The sequence below is a fragment of the Entelurus aequoreus genome, linkage group LG04 (genome assembly GCF_033978785.1).
Source record: "Entelurus aequoreus isolate RoL-2023_Sb linkage group LG04, RoL_Eaeq_v1.1, whole genome shotgun sequence".
NCBI lineage: Eukaryota > Metazoa > Chordata > Actinopteri > Syngnathiformes > Syngnathidae > Entelurus > Entelurus aequoreus.
The window spans coordinates 22408686-22424290 of NC_084734.1; positions in this window are offsets into that span (position 1 = coordinate 22408686).

Here is a 15605-nt window from a genome sequence, read left to right on the forward strand (position 1 = left end):
GAGCTATTGGAAGGAATTTTGTGATTTCACCATCTACGGTCCGTCATATCATCAAAAGATTCAGAAGATCTGGAGAAATCACTGCACTTAAGCGTCAAGACAGAAAACCAACATTGAATGCCCGTGACCTTGGATCCCTCAGGCGGTACTGCATCAAAAAGCAACATCAGTGTGTAAAGGATATCACCACATGGGCTCAGGAACACTTCAGAAAACAACTGTTAGTAACTACAGTTGGTCGCTACATCTGTAAGTGCAAGTTAAAACTCTACTATGCAAAGCCAAAGCCATTTATCAACAACACCCAGAAACGCTTCACCGGGCCTGAGCTCATCTAAGATGGACTGATGTAAAATGGAAAAGTGTTTCTGTGGTCTGACGAGTCCACATTTCAAATTTTGGAAACTGTGGACGTCGTGTCCTCCGGACCAAAGAGGAAGAGAACCATCCGGACTGTTCGAGGCGCAAAGTTAAAAAGCCAGCATATGTGATGGTATGGGGGTGTATTAGTGCCCAAGGCTTGGGTAACTTACACATCTCTGAAAGGTACCTACAGGTTTTAGAGAAACATATGTTGCCATCCAAGCGACGTCTTTTTCATGGACGCCCCTGCTTATTTCAGCAAGACAATGCCAAGCCACAGGTTTTGGGTTTTGTAATACATTTTTTCCAATTCTTCCAGCGCCATGGAACACTTTGAGTTTGTCTTCGGAGTTTCTGCTGTATGGCGACTTGCACAGCATCAGTTAGTGACTCTCCGGGAAACTCTACAAGTTCCTTGTCAGCTGGAAAACGTCCGCTATAAAATGTGTAACTTTTATTGATTGCTCTAAATGTTAATGTCTTTTGGGCTGGATATTTCACCATTAAGGCAACAATAAAGCATGTACCACTGTAATTATATTTACCAACAGCTGTTCTCCCTCTATTCCCGGAGGTGGGGGAGATATAGGTCGTTTTCTCTATCGATCTGAGAGAAGGTGCCAGGTAAAAAAAATAAAAATGTCAGAAGAAATGTCCCTTCCTTTTTTTTTCTTTTTTTTTCCCCTGTCTAGCTACTCAGGCAAATCATATTGTTGATGTAAATGCCCACATCAACTGTACAGATTTACTTTACAAAAGAAAAATGTGGGATAATTCTCTTGTTGCTTTAATTAAAAACAATAACAACGAAATAAAAATGTTATGTTTTTTTTTATGCTTTTGAAACATGTGGACTATTTTGAATGAAATATGTTTCTTATAGGTCATTTTCTCTATCGATCTGAGAGAAGGTGCTAGGTAAAAAAAAAAAAAAAAAAAGGTCACAAGAAATGTCCCTTACTATTTATTTTTTTATTTTTTTTTCCCTGTCCATTGACTCAGGCGCATCATATTGTTGATGTAGATGCCCTTATCAGCTGTACAGATTTAGTTTACAAAAGATAAGTGTGGGATATTTTTTTAAAAAAATAAAATAAAATAAAAAAACATACAGTAGATGTGTCTCTTACATTTTTTTTTTTAAGGCTTTTGAAACATGTGGACTATTTTGCAGTGACCAAATACGCCTGTAGAGAAATATGTTTGATATGGTCAAATGTTTACTGTTAAGCAGGAATTATACCACTCAAAATGGCCCATTTTAATAAAAAAAAAAAAAAGATGAAAAAAATTAAATTAAAACAAATAAAATAATGAAAAACAAATGTCTCCTACGTTTTTTAAAATGCTTTTTAAACATGTGGACTATTTTTGCCGTGACCAAATACGCCTGTAGAGAAATATGTTTGGTAAAGTCGATTTTTTTTTCCAGCTAACCAGGAAGTATTTTACTCAAAATGGCCCATTTTAGTAAAAAGTGGTTAATATCATCACAGATTTACTTTACAAAAGAGAAGTGTGGGATATGTATTTATTTTTAAAAAAAATGTCATTGACATTATCATTAGATATCTTACGTTTTTTTTCTAATGCTTTTGAAACATGTAGACTATTTTGCGGTGACCAAATACGCCTGTAGAGAATTATGTTTGGTATGGTCAAATTTTTACTGTTAAGCAGGAATTATACCACTCAAAATGGCCCATTTTAATTAAAAAAAAAAAAAAAAGATGAAGAAAAAAAAATTAAATATATATATATATATATATATATATATATATATATATATATATATATATATATATATATATATATATATATATATATATATATTTTGTCCTGTCCAGCTTCTCAGGCAAATCATATAGTTGATGTAGATGCCCATATCGGCTGTTCAGATTTACTTTACAAAAGAGAAGTGTAGGATACTTCTCTTGTTGCCTTATTTGTATTTGACTTTATTAAATGTATTTATATTATCATTTGGTAAAAATAATTTAAACATGTGGACTATTTTGCCGTGACCAAATACGCCTGTTGAGAAATATGTTTGGTAAAGTCAAAATTTTCCTGCTAACCAGGAATTATACCACTCAAAATGACCCATTTTAGTGAAAAAAAAAAAAAAAGATGAAGTGGTAATGTCATCACTATTTATGTGGCATTTTTATTAAGCGGCGTTATTTCTCCATGACATTGAGAACTAGGTCATATTCAAGTGATTTATGGTCTCTAAAGCCCAAACAAACTTCAGATGAAAAATACACACATTTTCTTTTTCTGACGTCGCCGAGGATGTGAAGAGTTTGATATCTTTGTAAAGTTCTGCTTCATCAGACCAAGGAGCTGCTGGAGGAACACCACAACACTGGGGGAAGCGCTTCTCATAATTGCTTTGTTAAAAACCAGTTGCTTTGTGCGTCCTGGAGTAATTAAGCAGTTGGAATTTTACATTACACTAGTGAAAATTAACAAAGAGCACATCTGGGTGTCCCATAGGTTTAGTCATTAAAAAGCCCATTATTTTTCAAATTACTTTTTCAATCTTTCAGCCCCCCCCCCCCCCCCCCCCCCCCCCCCCCCTCCAGCCCCACCCCTAATCTGGAGGAATTTCCCAATAGACAAGTTCCTGTTCTTGTTTCCAATGACTCCTTTAGGAAAGTTAAACATTTCCGCGTGACACCGTGGGCCTGTGGCGAGGCTGCGCCTTCTTGCTTAGCACCGTTTCCGAGTCAGAATGTGAGAATAACTCAAAATGATAAAGTCACAGTTAGTTTCTGTGACAATTTGTAGTAAAAAAAAAACAATAAATCCGCATTCGTTATTTCCCCCTCGTGACTTCAGCCTCTTGGGAATACGACTCCAGTATATGATTCTATTAGCCTCCATCATAATTACAAATGGCCTCAGGCAGAAAACTGACTTCAGCAAAATGTCATTTAAAATTAAATTTGTTAGAGAATGTGCACCTTTTTTCTCTATTTAGAATCCCCAGAGACTATTTACTTTATTTAAAGAAAGGCTAATGGTTTCAAAACACAACATGGATAGTTCTTGACAATTGCCTGCATGTCTGAAGAAAAAATATTGGTTGTGAAAATCCTTTCTGCCTCTGCTATTGTTGCATGCCGACATAAACAAAACATTCAAATGCTTGTGTCTATTGAGATAAGATATACTGTGTATAAGGTACTATAAATATTTATGATATGGGATATGATACTGTACATGATGTAAACTACTGAGTACTGTATGTAATTGGATATACATTAACTGTCTGTACTGTATAACTGTATATACGATATATGTACATGTAAATTACGACACATAGATGTATGTTGCATACTAAGATAATATGGTGCTGAAATGTCACGATAATATTGTATCCAATGCCTTATTTTTGTATGTCTTTGTTTTGTTTTGCTGGTTAAGGTGTTTTTTTGTTTGTTTGTTTGTATAATTTAGCAGCCGCAGCTAAAAGGGATCTTATTGACTAAATTAAATGCATCATGTTCCTTCATAATGTTCAAGTTTTAAAACATCCATGTGAGTATTGAACAGTTGACAAAAGGCATAAAACCCTCAAGATTGTTTATCTATGCACATGTTTCATCTTTCAATAAATCCCCTACCCTTAAAAGCTCATACCAGCATTCTTCCCTGCTTGGCACTCAGCATCAAGGGTTAGAATTGGGGGTGAAATCACCAAAAATGATTCCCGGGCGCGGCGCCGCTGCTGCCCACTGCTCCCCTTACCTCCCAGGGGTGATCAAGGGATGGGTCAAATGCAGAGGACAAATTTCACCACACCTAGTGTGTGTGTGACAATCATTGGTACTTTAACTTAACTTTAACTTTACACATACAAACTGTAGCACACAAAAAAGCACATTTAATAAAAAAAAACGTTATTATGGTCTTACCTTTACTTATAAGTGCGGGAACAGTGGTGTTCGTGTTGGAGGAGTTGTGAATGAATGAAATATGAAATCCGTGCTGCAGTCTGCAGGTGTACCCAATGTTTTGTTTCCCTGTTCACGGCTCCTCCGGCGCGAGCATTGTTGTTTTTGCACTTTTTGGCTTCTTGTTAAGTGACTTTTTTTGGGTGGATTCTGTCTTGCACGTGGAGGGTTTGGGTGTGGGCTTTGTTTGGTGTGTCGCTCCCGTCAAGGGTGCATTCTACGGTGGGAGTGCTTTAACCGGCACAAGGAGACGGGGTTACTGCAAGCCCCCCACAGTGCGTCTTCGCAGCAGTTTTATGATTGCTCAGCACAAGAAACACGTTACACACATACAGTTGTTGACAAAATACACTGTACATTATATACCTCAGCTAACTAAACTATGGAAATGTACAATATAATTCATATAGCAATACGGTCTCACTGCACAGCAGGCCAGCAGTTAGCCGAGTCCGCAATCCATGTTGAGGCACATCGCAGTGACGTGCCTCAACTGGCTGCTGATCACCACACCGTCTCTTCTCAGTATTTGAACGGCAAATGTGAAAATTCAGCGATTTTGAATAAAAATAATCTAAAACTGGTGAAGTTAAATGGAAAATAACTTTATAGTATAATCACTGAATACATATAACAATTTAATCATGTTTTTTTCTTTTTACATTTTTTTTCTTTCCATGATGGCAGGTGAGGCAGGGCCTCACCTGCCTCTAGTGACCGCACATCACTGATATATATACAGTGGGGCAAAAAAGTATTTAGTCAGCCACCCATTGACAATCAATGGGTGGCTGACTAAATCCTTTTTTGCCCCACTGTATATATATATATATATATATATATATATATATATATATATATATATATATATATATATATATATATATATATATACTGTATATATATTTATATATATATATATATATATATATATATATATATATATATAAACAAATGTATATATACACATATATATCTGTATATTTATATATATCTTCTCCCTGTCATCTTTAATTGTAGCGGTGTAGCGTAGCGTGCAAGGACGGGAGTGGAAGAAGTGTCAGAAGATGGAGCTAACTGTTTTAATGGCATTCAGACTTTACCTAAATCAATAACAGAGCAGCATCTTCTCATCCGTGGCTCAATATTGCAACATCAACGCCGGAAATGTGTCCCATGAAAAACCGTCCGACCGAATTATGCAAACCCACTACAGTTTTTAGTGCTTTGATAGCTAGTCTACTGACAGATATAAGTAAGAATGTTACGCTACTTTATATTACAAATGGAAACAGTGGGAGATGAATGCCACATAAGAACATGGAGAAAAAGAAGAATATTATGACTACAGGTCGCCACGGACTACAATAGACGCGCGCACATTTTCAGGACTTATGCAGATCCCAAATACACATCAGCAAGTACCAGGAGGTAAAAAAAAGTTGGTTTTGCGTAACATTGCGAAACAAAACGGCAGGTAATATGTGTGACGGGACAGCGGGAGAAGAAGACGGCAGAGAGACGATGACGTCGCTAGCTGTCAGCATGTTTATTGACAACTTTGTATGTAAGTGCAGTGTGTAATTAACCCAAAGAGATGTAATGTGACTAAGTGAGAGACTTATCTGAGCGTGGTTGTCAGAGTGTGTTGATGGTGCGTGTCGAGATCCAGGCGGAAGTCCAATTAGGGCAAGGCAGGCTCGAGCGTCGGAGGCCAGGCGGGTAGTCGAGGACAGGAGGGTGGCGTCGTGGTGAGAAGGCAGGCGTGAGGTCGAAGTCCAGGAAGGCAAGGGGGAATCCACAGGGGGTCCAAGGTGACGAGACACACAACTCGACGACAAGGAAGGACGACGGGGAGCTAGAGAACGACACAACACAAGAGACGATGAGCACGACGGGGAGGGAGCACAGAGAGAGAGAATGCACACGCAGGAGAGCTAGAGACGTGTGGGCTTACTGTATTGGGTACGAGAAGTTACGTTCTGGCGTCGGATCTCAGGTTGCGCTGGCTTATGAAGGCTGATCGCTCATCACGGACAGGTGCGTAGATTGCCGAGTGTTTGCAGCCCCGCAGAAGCGCGCTTGCAGCGGAGAGAGAGCGCCCGTGGGCGTGGCCGCGGTGCGCTCCTCAGGGCATGCAACAGAAGGAGAAGCAGCAGAAGTGTGACCCATAACAATATGTCCGCTAACAGGTGCCGTCCTTATACACACGCAATAATACTCATATGTTTAATGCGCCAACAATCAATCAAGTGTTGCGGCTTCAAAGCTTACCGAAGTCGTACTAAAACATTTTGACAGACTTTTGAGTACTGGCGTCATCTTGCAGTTTACACATATCTCTTATGTATGACTGACATCTACTGGTCACATGTATCATTACACCATATTTAGAATAATTATGTATATATTACCACACATCTCTTATGCTTAAGGGCCGTTGCTATAGTTATTATCAATTGTGCTGAAATTGTATTTTTCTTTGTCTGTGCAAAGCTGGCAATCCAAAATATTGCAAGCCAGTCTCGTATCAGTGTTTGTTTCCAGAATCGGCCTGCTGACTGCCAAGGCCGAACATTGTGTACTGTGACGCAGACAGAGCAGAGACAAGGCGATATCACGACTGTCAGCACATTTGCATTTTTGTATAATCATATATTGTGTCTAACTGGAGCTGTCAAGATTACCCCTTTCCCTCAGCGACAGCTTCAGTGATGTAACCAGGGACCTCCCAAATAAATAAGAGGAAGCACGTGGGCTGGACTTTTAGAACGTAGTTTGGATCTGTAACTAGAGTACAGCCCAAAACACGTCTCTCCTCAATTGAGCAAAATGTAACTCTGTCTCTGCATGATTCCTTGCTTCTCGTCTGTTTAATAGATGTCATCAGTGTTTGAACCTGACAACCATGTACCAAATCAAAATGCTTCGGGGTCGGTAAGCACAACAAGAATCATGTCGTACTTTAGGCGCACCGGGTTATAAGGCGAAGTGTCGATTTTTGAAAAAAATTAAAGGATTTGAAGTGCTCCTTTATAGTCCGAAAAATACGATACATTATTTTGTTATATCTAATTATAACCATAAATGTACCGCAGTTTTGTCTTTTAGTCTTTTAAGCACACATGAATGATGAAATAAGTGTATTGCGCAATACAATACAGATACTTAGCTATATGTATCGATAATCATATAGTTGGTGAAAATAAACCTACTCAATGGCCTAGTGGTTAGTGTCCGCCTTGAGATCAGTAAGTTGTGGGTTCAAACCCTGGCCGAGTCATACCAAAGACTATAAAACATGGGACCCATAACCTCCCTGCTTGGCACTCAGCATCAAGGGTTGGAATTGGGGGTTAAATCACCAAAAATTATTCCCGGGCGCGGCCACCGCTGCTGCTCACTGCTCCCCTCACCTCCCAAGGGGTGATCAAGGGTGATGGGTCAAATGCAGAGAATAATTTCACCTCACCAAGTGCGTGTGTCACCAATCTTTGGTACTTTATATTGTGATTGTTTTACTATATTAAAAGCCTACTGAAACCCACTACTACCGACCACGCAGTCTGATAGTTTATATATCAATGATGGAATCTTAACATTGCAACACATGCCAATACGGCCGGGTTAACTTATAAAGTGCAATTTAAAATTTCCCGCTAAACTTCCGGTTGAAAAGGCTTTGGATGATGACTAAGTAGTTTGCCTCTGCGGTAACTCCGGTGAAAACTTTAAGATTTAACTCAAATTCTGCTTTTTTTAAAAAATTAAAACTTACAACGCTTGGCCAACTATATGCATGCCTATCACTCTGGGTGAGTTATACTCTATCAACACAACATAACAATAATTATGCCCAAGACACGAAGAGGGAAGCAATCAGAGTCACCTGTGGCCGTAAACGAGCTCGAGGCTGGCGCTGAGATGGCGTCATCAACTTTGGAGAAGTTGCTGGATAAAATACTCGAATCTATCAACAAACGTTTTGACATGCTTGAGGAAAAGCTTGAGGCTCTTACAAGCAAGCAAGCGGCATTGACCAACAGAGTGGATGACATGCAGCAGCAAGGTTCCGAACATGAGCGCCGCATCGAAGCGCTCGAACAAAAACTGACTGAAACGCAGAAGAGCAATGAGAAATTGGCAGCTAAAATTGACGAATTGGAAGGGCGCTCAAGACGTAATAACTTAAAAATAGTCGGGATACCAGAGCAAGAAGAAAAGGGAAGACTTACGGATTTCGTTGCGGACCTGATACCAAAGTTGTTTGGAGCGAGTAACTTCTCCAAGCCAGTGGTGGACCGCGCGCACCGTGTCCCCCTCGCTCGCTATGGTGACGGCAAGCGCCCCAGGAGCATCATCGCAAGGATACACTTCTACCAGGACAAGGAGCCGCGGCCAGGAGCTGATCTACAACGGCCTGCGCGTCTTCCTGTTTCCAGACTACACGGCCGAGGTGACAGCGCAAAGACGGGCCTTTCGAGAGGTAATGAACATGCTGCGGGAGAAGGAAATCAAGTTTATGCTGCGTTTTCCAGCTCGCCTGCATGTGGAGTACAACAACCAGGTAAAGGTGTTTACCTCTCCTACAGACACTAAGACTTTCATTATAAAACATCTTAGTGGCTAATCATCAATAACGGCTCCACCACACAAGGCTTATGATAAGCATAAAGCAGAAATACACTTTTTTCACAGAGGTTTATTTCACCGGAGGACGCAGGAAAAAAAGAAAACACTTCTCTGCTGAGCTAGTGCTTGGAGCAGTGAACGCAAATACTAGCATGCGCCCTGCGCCTGAAGATGGGGTGGGGGACTTTTGGACTGGGGAATCGACCAACACGACGTCGTATGGATAACATCACAATGGAGATTTCACTCCAAAACATCGAACTACACACGATGGGGACAGAGGGAGGGGGGAACAATGGGGTGCGAGTGTTGTGTATGTGTAAATCTGAGCATGAATGTGGAGGAGTGAGGTACACAATCATATTTCAACTTGACAATTACTAAGGTTTTTTTTCACGTAAAGATAAAATACCCTAAAAAACTTTAATGTCAACTCATAAGAAAAAAATTACACTAGTTTCATGGAACGTCAGGGGTTTAGCTAAAAATATTAAAGCAGGGAAGGTTTTTTCACACTTAAATTCATTAAAGGCAGATGTTTTATTCTTACAAGAAACACATCTCTGTAAAGACAACCAACACAAACTTAAAGCTACCTAGATATCTCAGGTTTATCATGCACCCTTTACTTCACAAGCTAGAGGTGTAGCCATTTGATTTCATAAAAATGTGCCTTTCATACTTACATCAAAAATAATTGACCCTAACGGAAGATTTATTTTATTAAATGGTCATATTACATCCTACCCAGTAACTTTTTTGAATATCTATCGACCAAACACAGATGACTCAAACTTTTATCATAGAGTCTTTGGTCTACTTCCTGATGATAACTCCTCTCATATCTACATTGGTGGTGATTTGAACTGCCTTTTGGATCCCACTTTAGATAGATTGTCAACTAAATCTCATGTAATTGCTAACTCAACTAAAACCATTAATAATCTTATGAGATCAAGAAATATCATAGACATATGGAGAACAAAACATCCTAATAAAAGGGAGTATTCATTTTACTCCGCTGTACACAATTCTTACACAAGAATCGATTACTTTTTAGTAGAAGCCTCTGCTCTCTCCAATGTCAGTAATCCTGAGTACCACAGTAGAGTCATCTCAGATCACAGCCCTATGAGTATGCAGATCCAAATTGATCTCCATAAAACCAAACAAAAATGGAGATTTAATCCATAATTATTATTATATGACAATTTTAAAGAGTATATGAACAAGATTATCCAAGAGTTTATTGAGGTGAATGATAACGGAGAGGTCTCAGACTCTATATTGTGGGAATCCCTTAAAGCTACTGTGAGAGGATATATCATTTCATTTGAAAGCTCAAAACAAAGAGAAGTAAGAAAAAGGCATAAAGAACTGGAAAAAGAAATTAAAGAAATGGAAGAAATTCATATAAATTCTCTTTTGCAGTCTGACTATAATAAGATGCTGAGACTGAAAAATGAATACAATTCTCTTCTTCACGGTGAAGTATCTAAACTCTTACTGAAAAATAAACAAAACAATTTTGAAACATCTGATAAACCACAAACACTTCTGTCTAGACAGCTCAAAGGAAATCAAGCTAAAGCTGCTATCCACAAAATATGCTCAAAAACAGGTGAAACATTTACAGATTTACAGGATATCAACAATGTCTTTAAAGACTTTTATTCAGAATTATATAAATCTAGTTCAGCTATATCGGTTAATGATTTAAATGATTTTTTTAGTCCATTAAATCTACCTCAACTGAGTCCAAACCATCAGAATTCTTTAAACAATACTATTTCAATTGAAGAACTGCTAAAAGCACTGAAATCTTTCTCCGTGAATAAAAGCCCTGGTCCAGATGGATTTGGTGCAGAGTTTTATCAAGCTTTTAGTGAAATACTGTCCCCTATAATATTAAGAATTTTAAATGACTCTTTCGTAAACAATAAACTTCCAAGCTCCTTGTATGAAGCTCATATATGTATAATACCAAAAAAGGGAAAAAATCCACTCGATCCAGCCAATTATAGACCTATCTCCCTGCTCAATCTAGACCATAAGATTCTAACTAAGGTACTCGCAACAAGGTTAAGCAACCACATAACAGAAATTATCCATCCGGATCAGGTTGGTTTCATCCCGGACAGACCTTCTTTTGGCAATGTACGGAGATTATTGAACTTGTTGTACTCGGACTGCATAGGAAACAAAAAGGCAGCCGTCCTGACTCTGGATGCTCATAAAGCTTTTGATTCAATTGAGTGGGCTTATATATTTCATGTTCTCAAATTATTTGGGTTGGGAGAAAATGTTATAAAATGGGTTAAAATAATTTATTTTGCACCAAAATCATATGTCATAACTAATAATGTAATATCGGATAGTTTTGAATTACATCGTGGCGTGAGACAGGACGATTGCCTTTCGCCCTTACTTTTCAATTTGGCCCTAGAACCACTGGCTATTGGTTTAAGAATTAACTCTAATATTAAGGGATTTTCAGTGGGCACATCAGAGAGTCTCATCTCACTTTATGCAGATAATGTACTTGTTACACTTACTGAGCCAGAAATTGCATTACCACTTCTTTTAGAATATGTAGACTCTTTTGGTAAAATATCTGGTTACAAAATAAACTGGTCCAAAAGCGAGCTAATGTTCCTAGGAGATAATGTTAAGATCAGTCAAAACCCAGTTAAAGTTGCAGAAAACTATATATCCTATCTCGGCTTAAAAATATCTAAAAATTATGAATCATTACTAAAATTGAACTTTACTGAAGCTTTTGAGAAATTGAAAGTGTGTATAGAGTATTGGAAGACACTACCCCTCTCTCTGTTAGGTAGAGTGAATGCTGTCAAAATGATTACCCTGCCAAAATTTACCTATCTTTTTCAAAATTTACCAATTCTAATTCCTGCAGATTTTTTCAAAACACTTGAATCTTTAGTTCTAGATTTTGTGTGGGGATATAAAAAACGCAGAATATCTAAAAAGCACTTATTCAGATCTACAAGGGAAGGGGGGCTGGGTCTCCCAATGTTCAAAAATTATTATTGGGCATCAAATCTGAAAGCAGTGACCTATTGGAAGATGGGGTTCCCAAAGAATGAATCACTTAATTCTGCTCCCTTGTGGCTGAAATTGGAACTGCAGTCATTAGTTAAACCTTACACATCATTGCTATCTTTACTTTTTACTAAACCAGTCTCTTCTATTAAATCAACAAGCCATAGTGTAGTAGTAAGAAATTCTATCAAAATGATTTCTCAAATTAAAAAACAATTGAATATTTCCAATGTAACTATGTATTCACCAATGTCTCACAATCATGCATTTATTCCATCGATAACAGACAGAATTTTTTTTAACTGGTACTTGAATGGAATTAAATGCATAAAAGACATGTTTGTCGAGGACAGTCTTGCATCATCTGAGCAATTGCGAATCAAATTCAAATTGTCCCAATTCAGTTGGTTTTGCTATTTGCAGGCAAACAAATGTATTAAAGAAAACATTTCAAAGTCTCAGCTGGTAAATGAAAAACACCCTCTCTTAGAATTACTAAATTTATCACCTACAAGTAAAAAGCTTATCGCCAAATTTGCCAGCTGCTTCATTATGCCCATGACATCAGCAGACGGTGTTAAAAGAGCCTGGGAACAGGAACTAAGAACAACAATACCCAAACAGCAATGGGAACGGACACTCTCTCAAATTCACAATTGCTCAATTAACAGCAGACTTAGGCTCATACAGTTTAAAGTGATTCATCGTTTTTACTACTCCAAAGTCTTATTACACAAATTTTATCCTGATACATCTCCACTTTGTGATAAATGTAAATCTGCTGAAGGATCACTGTCTCATTCGTTTTGGGAATGTCCAATTATTCAATCATTTTGGTCCAGCATTTCCTTTTTTTACTCGGGGGTATATCAGAGAAAACTTGTCCCTGACAGGGATATAATCTTGTTTGGGTGGTCTTCAGAAACACAAAAACTTCCAAAATATATTACAGCCGTGTTGCTGCTCGGGATGGTCTTGGCCAAAAGACTCATTCTCAAAGACTGGAAAAGCCCATCTGCACCCAACTTCAGGAACTGGCTAAATGAACTTGTGAATGTAATGACTCTTGAAAGAATACGATTTATAAACTCTGCAAGTATGAATAAATGGGAACAAACCTTGGAAACCTTGACTGACATATATTGAATCATAATTGAGACATTTAAGAAAAAAAACAACAAAAAAACTGACATCTTTTTTGTAGTTGTATTCCTTTTTTGTTATCTTTATTATTTTCTGTATTGATCCTACACTATTATTGTTTTTGTTTTGTTACTTCTGATTTGGCCTTCCCACAGTTTACTTGCTTATTTATTTATTTATTTTTTGTGACTCTTTATTTTGTATTGTTTTACATCTGATCAACTTCTGTGACTTTCCTTTTCTTTTTTAAGTGTGAAAGGTGGAGAGACCTTCGAGAGGTGATCTTGGGATCACTTCCTGAGGATCCTTGATGCCGAGGAATATTCATCCATCTTGCTATGGTCTGGATAGCCTGCTGATCCTGAGCCAGAGCGGGATGGATGGATAAATATATACAATATCTGGGTATCTTTTCTAATAATGTTTGTACTGTAAACCTTGAATTGTTCAAGTTTAAGTGCACCTCTCTCCTCAAGTGTGCATGTGAGTGGGTATGAGTGGATGTGTGATTGTATGAAGGTTTTGCGTGACCAAAGTATGACTTGTGTGATTTTAACTGTAAAATTCAATAAAAATATTTGCAAAAAAAAAAAAAGAAGGAAGTTGTAGGTGGGATCGGTGTATTAGCGACTGGCTGTAGCAACACAACAAGGCGGACCTACTTGGATAGCAGACGCGCTAGCCAACGCTAGCCGCCAACCGCATCTGTGATCGGGTGAAGTCCTTCGTCGCGCCGTCGATCGCTGGAACGCAGGTGAGCACGGGTGTTGATGAGCAGATGAGGGCTGGCTGGCGTAGGTGGAGCGCTAATGTTTTTATCATAGCTCTGTGAGGTCCGGTTGCTAAGTTAGCTTCAGCGTCGTTAGCAACAGCATTGTTAAGCTTTGCCAGGCTGAGAATTATTAATCGTGTAGTTACATGTACATGGTTTAATAGTATTGTTGATCTTCTGTCTATCCTTCCAGTCAGGGATTTATTTATTGTGTTTCTATCTGCATTTGAGCCAGATGCTATCACGTTAGCTCCGTAGCTAAAGAGCTTCGCGTGGAGATAAAAGTCACTGTGAATGTCCATTTCGCGTTCTCGACTCTCATTTTCAAGAGGATATAGTATCCGAGGTGGTTTGAAATACAAATCCGTGATCCACAATACAAAAAGGAGAGAGTGTGGAATCCAATGAGCCAACCTTTACCTAAGTTACGGTCAGAGCGAAAAAATATATGTTTTGCACTGCATTCTAGTCCTTCACTCTAACGTTCCTCATCCACGAATCTTTCATCCTCGCTCAAATTAATGGGGTAATCGTCGCTTTCTCGGTCCGAATCGCTCTAGCTGCGTTGAAAACAATAGGAAAATATGAGGAGGCGAACAACTGACTACGTCACGCTACTTCCGGTAGGGGCAAGGCTTTTTTTTTATCAGAGACCAAAAGTTGCGAACTTTATCGTCGTTGTTCTATACTAAATCCTTTCAGCAAAAATATGGCAATATCGCAAAATGATCAAGTATGACACATAGAATGGATCTGCTATCCCCGTTTAAATTTAAAAAATTAATTTCAGTAGGCCTTTAAATACATATATTGTCACCGTCCAGTCCAGTTTTTTTTTTTGGAGTCCTGGTAAGGGGAGCCCAGCAAAGCCTTCAAAAATTCTCAGCGTACAAAATCTAAGGGATTAATTATTTACCGACGCCTGGGCTTTGGCAACAGCAGTGAAGTCTGGCTCAGCCTTTCATCCGTGCGACTCCTGACAGTGCCGGCTGCTGTAAAAAGGTAGAGATGGAGATAAGAGGACACTTTGACCAGACTTGCCTTCCGTGATAAATCTTTATCATTGGAGGTGATGGCCTGACCTCTAAGACAGGCCCTGGCCGATGGGGGGTTATGGTGATGGAGAAGGGGGGTTTGGGTTGGGGGGTAGGGGTGGAGTTACCTCATTAATACAGCTTGAAATCCTCTTGGCTCATTCTGTCTATTTTCCTGATGCCTGTGACCTTTCCAGAATTGCCGCTATCAAAAAGAGAGCGTTTTTGAAAGCCGGGAGCTCGACTTGGCCGAAGAAGAAAGCAAAACAGTACCTGTGTTTTCTCGCTACGTGTAAACCTTGCATTTTTTATATTTGCAATGGAACAACCACAAGCCGTAATACGGTGACATTCACTTTGGCTACGTTTACACTCCTTTTTGGGCCCAAAATAAAAAATAAAAAATAAAAATGCTTTCAGTGCAGTTTGTTGTGCTTCATTAGGATCTACACAGATGTTTAGCATTGCACCAAAGGCTGCTGTTTGGACCCATTATGTGATGTACAGTACCGTATTTTTCGGATCATAAGGCGCACTTAAAATCATTTCATTTTCTCAAAACTCGACAGTGCACCTTATAACCCGGTGCGCCTAATGTACGGAATAATTTTGGTTGTGCTTACCGACCTCGAAACT